General features: G+C 38.3%; 1 long non-coding RNA gene across 1 annotated transcript in view; it reads right to left on the bottom strand.

Annotated features, from left to right (window-relative positions):
• Positions 1-1,796: 1,796 nt before the first annotated feature.
• Positions 1,797-8,540, bottom strand: part of LOC144587745 (uncharacterized) — a 33,100-nt gene continuing 26,356 nt past the window's right edge. Inside the window, exon 2 of the long non-coding RNA XR_013542893.1 lies at positions 1,797-2,671. This is a non-coding gene — a long non-coding RNA (uncharacterized LOC144587745). The remainder of the gene's footprint in view (positions 2,672-8,540) is intronic.

The following is an 8,540-nucleotide window of genomic DNA, read 5'->3' as shown; positions in this document are numbered from 1 at the left end:
CTATTCACCTGTATCCATTGCAATACAGCCTCCAGACAGAACGGCATCCACTGATGTAAGTGAAAAGGAGATGTAGAGCTGGTTATCATCAGCATACTGATGACATGATGCCCCACATCCCCTGATGACCCCACCCAGCGGCCTCATGTATATGTTAAACAGCATTGTGAGAGATGATCGACCTCTGCGGAACCCCATAATTGAGGGTCCATGGGGCAGAAACATTCTCACCAAGAGGTACTGTCTGGGGAAGGTCCTCCAAGGAGGATTGGAGCCAGGAAAGTGCCAGCTGTCTGATTCCCAACTTGGAGAGCCTCCTCAGGAGGATACCGTGGTCGATGGTATAGAAGGTGGCTGAGATATCGAGGAGGACCAACAAGGACATTTTGCCCCCATCAGCCTCCCTCAACAGGTCATCCAGCAGTGCAACCAATGCCATTTCTGTACCATGGCACGGCCTGAAGTCCGACTAGAATGGATCCAGGGCATAGGTTTCATCCAAAAGAGCCTGAAGTTGGTCAGCCACCACCCTCTCCACCACTTTACTAACATTGGCGAAGCGCCTGTAATTGCCAATATCATCCCACCGCCAAACTTGGTTTTTTCCCTGAGTTTAACTCTTGAGTTTCTTGCAGTTTCTCTGATCATTACATGGTCTGACCTTGAGGTGAATTTGCTTGGATATTCAATCCTGGGAAGATTAGCAATTGTCTTGAAGGTTTTCTACTTGTGAATCATCTTCCTCACTGTAGAATGATGGACTTTAAATTGTTTGGAAAGGGCCTTCTAACCCTTCCCAGATTGATGGGCAAGAACAATTGATTCTCTACGATCATTGCTGATATATTTACACTTTTGCATTGTGTTAACATACACCTGAATGCTCCAGACAAACAAACTGCTAAAACTTTTGCTTTTATAGAGGTGGTCATACTTGTTGATGATCAATCATTCAAGGGCATTTGGTTAGCAGCACCTGGCTGCTACTTAGCATCTTAATTCCTTTGGAAGCAGTAAGGATGTACTTAATTTTCACACATGACTTCTGCATTTTTGCTTTATTTTTGTAAAATAAATCATGACATGGTGTAATATATAATGTATTGTTGTTCACCTGAGGTTGTACTTACCTAATTTTCAGACCTGCTAAGGACCAGATTATTTTTGTTATGTTCTGATATATAAAATCATAGAATTTAAAGAGGGTGGACTTTCTTTTTCACATGATTGTAGATATTATTCTACAGGTTTATGGAAACTGAACTAGTAGCAAATGCCTATCAAGACTATAAAATGAGATAATAACATGCAGCAGCAAAAACAGGTAGAATAATAACAATTTGTTCTTGATGGATGAAGTATATCCTACTGATTTCAGTGGGTCTACTAAGTTCAGCTAAGTCTGGATGCAATTTAATGATTGTGCTAGGAAGTATAGAGGTGCACTCTGGAAAAAAATAATTATAAATTAATGTTTCTCTGTGTGTTTTGATGTAAGTTGTTAGCTGACCTAATGGCCTCCTGTGAGAAGACAGTCATTAATTAGTCTGTTTATCTGTATTCATCTGTTGCACCAAAACAAGACAGTTTTGTGTCAGTTTAATGTTAAGAAGTTTTGGTTGGGGGGTGAATCTGTTGTAAACTATGGTCCACTGGTTCACAGAAGCTAATGCCAAATAAAACTTGTTAATCTTTTAAGTGTCACAAAACTCTTTGTTATTCTAATGTAAGCCTTACAAATCCTAATTGAACCTATGCAAAATTCTTTTATTTATTCATTTCTTAATTCATTTTAATTTCATTTCTGTACACAAGGGAAGAAATAGTAGGCAGTTTTCCTTGCTAGGGTGGAAAGGTTAAATCTAAGCATTTCTAGCCCAGAAGCATGCTTCTAATTGAAAAAGAATCATGAAAGGCAGTCACAAACTGTTGATCTTACTCCTTTTTAATTTGTCCTAAAAAATAAAAAAATCCTCCAAACTTCATTGGGCTGCCAACCGATGGGAAAAGGATCAAAAGCTGGCCTATTGAACCATGACTCACATATGCACACACAATCCTTTGAAACTACACCTTAGAGAATCTTTAATTTTTTTGGGGGGGGTATCATTTCTGGGCCAGCTCAAGTATGCAGTGAAAATGCCAGCATCAGCCAGTCACCATGTGGGAAATTGTCATGATCATTACTCCTCAGCAAATCTCTTGGTCGTCATTTTGGGAAGCCAGTCTGTGGGAGTCAGGCAAAATCATTTATGATGACTCACCATGTGGTGGCTTATGCGAGCAGTTTTATACTTTCAGATGATTGGTGTGATTATCAAGCATCATTAGGAATGAGACAATTTGCCAACTTAATTTAACAGTGATGAACAAGTACTACAAAAGAAGCAATGTATGAAGCAAATAGCATCCCTCTAGCTTGGGGAAGAAATATTTCCTTTTCTAACAAAAGCATTAAAGGTTGACAAGTCAACACAGTACAAACCAAACTACGTGTCGGTATGGCTATATGCTTGACTATATGCTTTAAAAAAAAAATGCTTACAGCAGCCACCAGACGGGGTCCAGTCTGGAATAAGCTTCCACGTGGGGATGCCAATTCCCATTTGAATCTGCTCCAGGTTTCTAATTGCTCCAGTGGTGCAAACAAACAAACAGACGGATGGACGGACTGACAAACAAACAAAGCAAAAAGCTCACATAAACAAAAACAAAAACAGAGGAAAAATTAATGCAGACTTTTGAATGGGACTGAAAGCACTTTCCATGTCTGAGCTATAACTACAACTTAGCTGAAAACAGGTGTGACCCCACTTGTAACACATGCCCATTTTCACAGCTTTTTTCTTTTCTTTTTATTCATGTGGGTGAATGTCTTGCTATGGGCATGTCAAGAACTGGAGGTGATATCATATGACAGCACTGGGGGTATCAAAACCAAGCCTTGAATACCAGCCCATTATTCAGCTCATTATTCTATACTGTGTGCCACTTCTCTCTACCTCCATCCTCCTACATACTTCTCTCATGAAATGGCCACCGATCATATGAGCAGAGGAATTTTCTCCCAGGGTTTCCATGACTGGGGGTTTCAGGAGAGCCTGGGTTTTTCACTTTTGCTTGAGTTTTCAGTCTCCTTCAACTTTGGCCTTTCTGGTTCTATTAAAGCCGCCTCTTCTTTCTCAGTGTTTTTTCTTCTTCTGCATTTTTAACCACTTAAGTGTCAAAGCAATATCCAGAAATTTGAAAAGACCTGCTTTGATTCAAGTGCTGTTTTTGGTTTCCTTGGTTTTTTTTTTTTTTTGGTTGCTTTAGAAATGGGCAACTACCTCACAATTCACAGCAGAATCTAAATAAATTCCAAACTCAAAATATATACCTAATCCCCACAAGGAATCACTGAAGACATTGTAAATTGCAGGATGAGTATGCAACAAATATTGTCAATAGTGACTTCTTAACTCAAGACAATTTGCTTCCAAAAATTAACTCTTTGTTAATGCCAGGATAATTAGGCAAGATGATTTGGGTCAATAGCTCACAACCACATTACTCCTGGTAGAATTAATCCTTCAGAAGCAACTTTATGACACAGAACAACACAACAACTGTGAGGACTGTGGTGAAGCACACAAGGAACAGGGAAGCCTGAAGAGGCTGGCAGAGAAAACAAATCTTCAGGGTCTTTTCCACGGAGTCTTTTCTTCTTATGAGATGGCCAAAGTATCAAAGCCTCAGCTTCAGGATCTGTTCTTCCAGTGAGCACTCAGGATTAATTTCTTTCAAAATGGGTAGTTCTGTTCTCTTTGCAGTCCAGAGGACTCTCAAGAGCCTCCGCCAGCACCACAATTCAAAAGCATCAATTCTTCAGCGGTCAGCTTTCTTTATGGTCCAGCTCTCAGTTCCATACATCGCTACTGGAAAAACCATAGCTTTGACTATGCAGACCTTTGTTGACAAGGTAATGTCTCTGCTTTTAAAGATGTTGTCCAGGTTGTCATCACTTTCCTCCCAGATGCTGTCACCATCTGCAGTGATCATGGAGTCCAAGAAAGTAAAATCACTGCTTCCATATCATCCCCTTCTATTTGCCAGGCGGTGATGGGACCAGTGGCCATGATCTTAGCTTTTTTGATGTTGCACTTCAGACCATTTCTGGCGCTCTCCTCTTTCACCCTCATTAAGAGGTTCTTTAATATCTGAGGTTGTTGATATTTCTTCTGGCAATCTTAATTCTGGCTTGGGTTTCCTCCAGTCCAGTATTTCACATGATGTATTCTGCATATAAGTTAAATAGGCAGGGAGACAATATACAGCCTTTTCCTACTCCTTTCCCAATTTCAAACCAATCAGATTGTTCATATCCAGTTCTAACTGTTGCTTCCTATCCCACATATAGATTTCTCAGGAGAGAGATAATGTGGTCAGGCACTCCCATTTCTTTAAGAACTTGCCATAGTTTGCTGTGGTCCACACAGTCAAAAGCTTTTGTATAGTCAATGAAGCAGAAGTAGGTCTTTTTCTGGAACTCTTTGGCTTTCTCCATAATCCAGCGCATGTTAGCAATTTGGTCTCTAGTTCCTCTGCTCCTTCAAAATCCACCTTGTACTTCTGGGAGTTCTTGGTCCACATACTACGGAAGGCTACTTTGGAGTATTTTGAGCATAACCTCGCTCGCATGTGAAATGAGTGCAATTGTATGGTAGTTGGAGCATTCTTTGGCACTGCCTTTCTTTGGGATTGGGATATAGACTGATCTTTTCCAAGCCTCTGGCCACTGCTGAGTTTTCAAACTTGCTGGCATGTAGCACCTTAACAGCTTCATCTTTTAAGATTCTAAATAGTTCAACTGGAATGCCATCACCTCTACTGGCCTTGTTGTTAGCCATGCTTTCTAAGGCCCACTTGACTTCACTCTCCAGGATGTCTGGCTCAAGGTCAGCAACTACATTGTCTGGGTTATCCGGGATATCCAAATCTTTCTGATATAATTCCTCTGTGTATTCTTGCCACCTCTTCTTGATGTCTTCTGCTTCTGTGTGGTTCCTGCCATTTTTGTCCTTTATCATGTCCATCTTTGCACAAAATCTTCCTTTAACATTTCCAGTGTTCTTGAACAGATCTCTGGTTTTTCCTTTCTATTATTTCCCTCTATTTCTTTGCACTCTTCATTTAAGAAGGCCCCTTTGTCTCTCCTTGCTATTCTTTGGAACTCTGCATTCAATTTTCTGTAACTTTCCCTATCTCCCTTGCATTTTGTTTCTGTTCTCTTCTCTGCTATTTGTAAGGCCTTGTTGAACAACCACTTTGCTTTCTTGCATTTCCTTTTCTTTGGGATGGTTTTTCTTGCTGCCTCCTGGACAATGTTACAGGCCTCTATCCAAAGTTCTTCAGGCACTCTGTCCACCAAATCTAGTTCCTTAAATATTTCCTTCACTTCCACCGTGTATTAATAAGAGATTTGCTTTAGATTATATCTGACTAGCCCAGTGGTTTTTCCTACTTTCTTCAGTTTAAGCTTGAATTTTGCTATAAGAAGCTGATGATCAGAGCCACAATGAGCACCAGGTCTTGTTTTTGCTGACTGTATAGAGCTTCTCCATCTTTGGCGGCATAGAAGATAATCAATCTGATTTCGGTATTGCCCATCTGGTGATGTCCATGTCGTCTCTTGTGTGGTTGGAAAAGAGTGTTCGTGATGACCAGCTTGTTCTCTTGACAAAACTCTATTAGCCTTTGCCCTGCTTCATTTTGAATTCCAAGGCCAAACTTACCTATTGTTCCTTTTATCTCTTGACTCCCTACTTTAGCATTCCAGTCCCCAATAATGAGAAGAACATCTTTCTTTGGTGTCAGTTCTAGAAGGTGTTGTAAGTCTTTGTAAAATTGGTCAGTTTCAGTCTCCTCAGCATTGGTGGTTGGTGCATAAACTTGGATTACTGTGATGTTGAAAGGTCTGCCTTGGATTCGTTATGAAATCATTCTCTCATTTTTGAGATTGTATCCCAGTACAGCTTTTCCCACTGTTTTGTTGACTATGAGGGCTACTCCATTTCTTCTACGGGATTCAAATGTCTTAAAATATGATAAATTTCCATGTCCAGTATTGAGCTGACATGGAATAATGTAGACACAAAGCTGAAGTATTCAATAAAGTATTGCATACATTGTTGCCAAGTATACATGGCAGGCTCACGGAACTTTCCATCTTAGCCAAGGGCTAGATAGTTTGTTTGATCTTTATTGAGCACCTGGTCTACAAAATAATATATTATTCTGCCAGGAGTATTTCTTCTTCTTCTTCACCATAACCTTCTAATTCTATCTTCATTTTTAATCAGTAGCTGTATATTGAACTCCATCTGGAAAATCAGAAAAAAAAATTCCTTTCTGAATTCCCAGTAAATCACTTCTGGATAATAGAGAATTCTCTTTCATTGGTTTAGTCATTGCCCTCCCCAAGGAGTTGGACAAATTGCTTTATGACTCATCGCTTCTGCTAGGCATAAAGTATAAGGATGGTGTTTTGACAGAGTGAAGCAAACTGTCAATAATGAAATGGCTTGATAACTGCAAAAAGAATGGAAATCTCAGCAATATCTATAGATTATTTAGCTACAAACGAATTATCAATGTCATACTGAAAAATATTCCTTAATTTTCTAATCATCTAAAAGTGACATATAAATGACACTAAACAAACAAACAATCTGTGTATTAAACTACTCAAGGATTTCCATATGTTCCATATTTCATTGTGTTCCTAGAAAGTTTAATGAATTTTAAATGCTAACTGTTGAATTAAAAAGTCATTGGAACAATATTTGACTGTTTTTTTTAAATGTGGAATTGTTTTCTTTCATTTGAACTCACTAATCATAAAAACATGCTTTGGCAGTTCTTTCATCAGATTTACAGTACTGAATAATTTACCATTTGAATATTTTACAGCAAAATGCCTTAAATATTTATCTGCATTGGCCACAAAAATCCAGTGAAACTAACTCAATAGGGAAGTATTTTACAAATATATGTTTCCATGTACTATTCATAGTTGCTTGATTACTTACTTATTGGATAATCTTTTGTGTTCCTGTAATAGTTGAGTATTTTAGATGATATATGAGTTGGTCAAATAGTTAGAGGTAATACAATTGCTACCTGGGTTTAAATGAATTTGTGCTTCTTGGTATTTTTAGTTATCCATTTTATCAACCATAATGTAATAAGTTCATTATTTTGAGATGCACAAACAATTATATGCTAATTCAAATATTTAAAGCTCTCAGAACTCTGTAATTTTTGTCATGGCTAAACTCTGTAGTCAAAGTCCAGCTCAGAAAGCAAAGTGACTTTCAGACATGCCTTATTTTGGTTTTTTGTTTGCTCTAGAAAAAAATCTAGAAAAAAATAGCTTAATGCCACCTATTACATGTATTTTTTTCACTTTCGAGGTACCATTCTTTTTCTTCTAGTTGTCATGGTCGGTTTTTGGCTAGATGGGGCCTGGGGATTTCATTCTTTCATGTGCCATTGTGATTATTTTTATCACTGTGAACACTTATCATTTTATAGTTGTGGACAATCATAGGCTAAGCCATAAAATTTTCCAAATGATTTATTTTCCTCTTGCTTATATCTTGATGATGTGATAGAAAAGGTAAAGATACATCAGTTCACTTGACTTGTTCTCACAAGCAAGGATGAGGGTTTTCAATATTCAGCTTCATGAACACGAGGATAGCAAGAAATTTCCTGGGGTATTCAGCTGAGTTGTCATGTGTATGAGAATGAAATTTCATGCACAAAGCCTCCACATTTTGCTCAAAACTGACTGTTTCAGGTACAAAACCGAACAATGAAAATCTGGAGCATTAAATGGCTAAGACATTTCTGTTATTTCTGTCTTCCTTTATAAAATAACTTTATAAAACAACTTTTGTATCAGAACATTGAAAATTGCTCCAGAAGCAGATGTTATCTACTGATAGGGGAAGCAAATCTGCCTTTAATAATCTTCTCAATGTAATGGTTAGCAAGATAAGAGCTCTCAAAATAATCAAAAGTCCTAGAATAATATCCATGGGCAAGGCTGTAAGTTTTCTGAAGTTATTAACAGAAATTTGCTATCAATTTTGTCCATGGAGGACTATTCATAAAATTAAAATTAGGCTAATGGAACTTGAAGTGGTACTCATCAGTCTACTGGAGTTCAAGTTCACCCAACCATGCTACTATTATCTGCTTTTTACTCCAGTGACTTTTTCATAATGGGTACCTCTCTGTGCAGCCAGAAGTTGAGAGTTTGATTCCCCAGTGTGCTTCCTGGGAGAAGATACAGCCTTGGGCAAGCTGTGGACTCCCAGATTTCAACCAGAGGAAAGGAATAGTAAACTTCTTCTGAATAATGTATATCTAGAAAACCCTAGAAAGTCACCACACGTTGGAATTGACTTGAAGGCAGATATTTATTTATTTATATTATATAGTAATGTACCTTCTATAGCGGTGGTTCCCAACCTTGGGTCCCCAGATGTTCT

This window comes from Pogona vitticeps, chromosome 3 (assembly GCF_051106095.1).
Source record: "Pogona vitticeps strain Pit_001003342236 chromosome 3, PviZW2.1, whole genome shotgun sequence".
NCBI classification, from domain to species: domain Eukaryota; kingdom Metazoa; phylum Chordata; class Lepidosauria; order Squamata; family Agamidae; genus Pogona; species Pogona vitticeps.
Note: the sequence above shows the minus strand (reverse complement) of the source record. Positions and strands in the feature narration are given on the sequence as shown.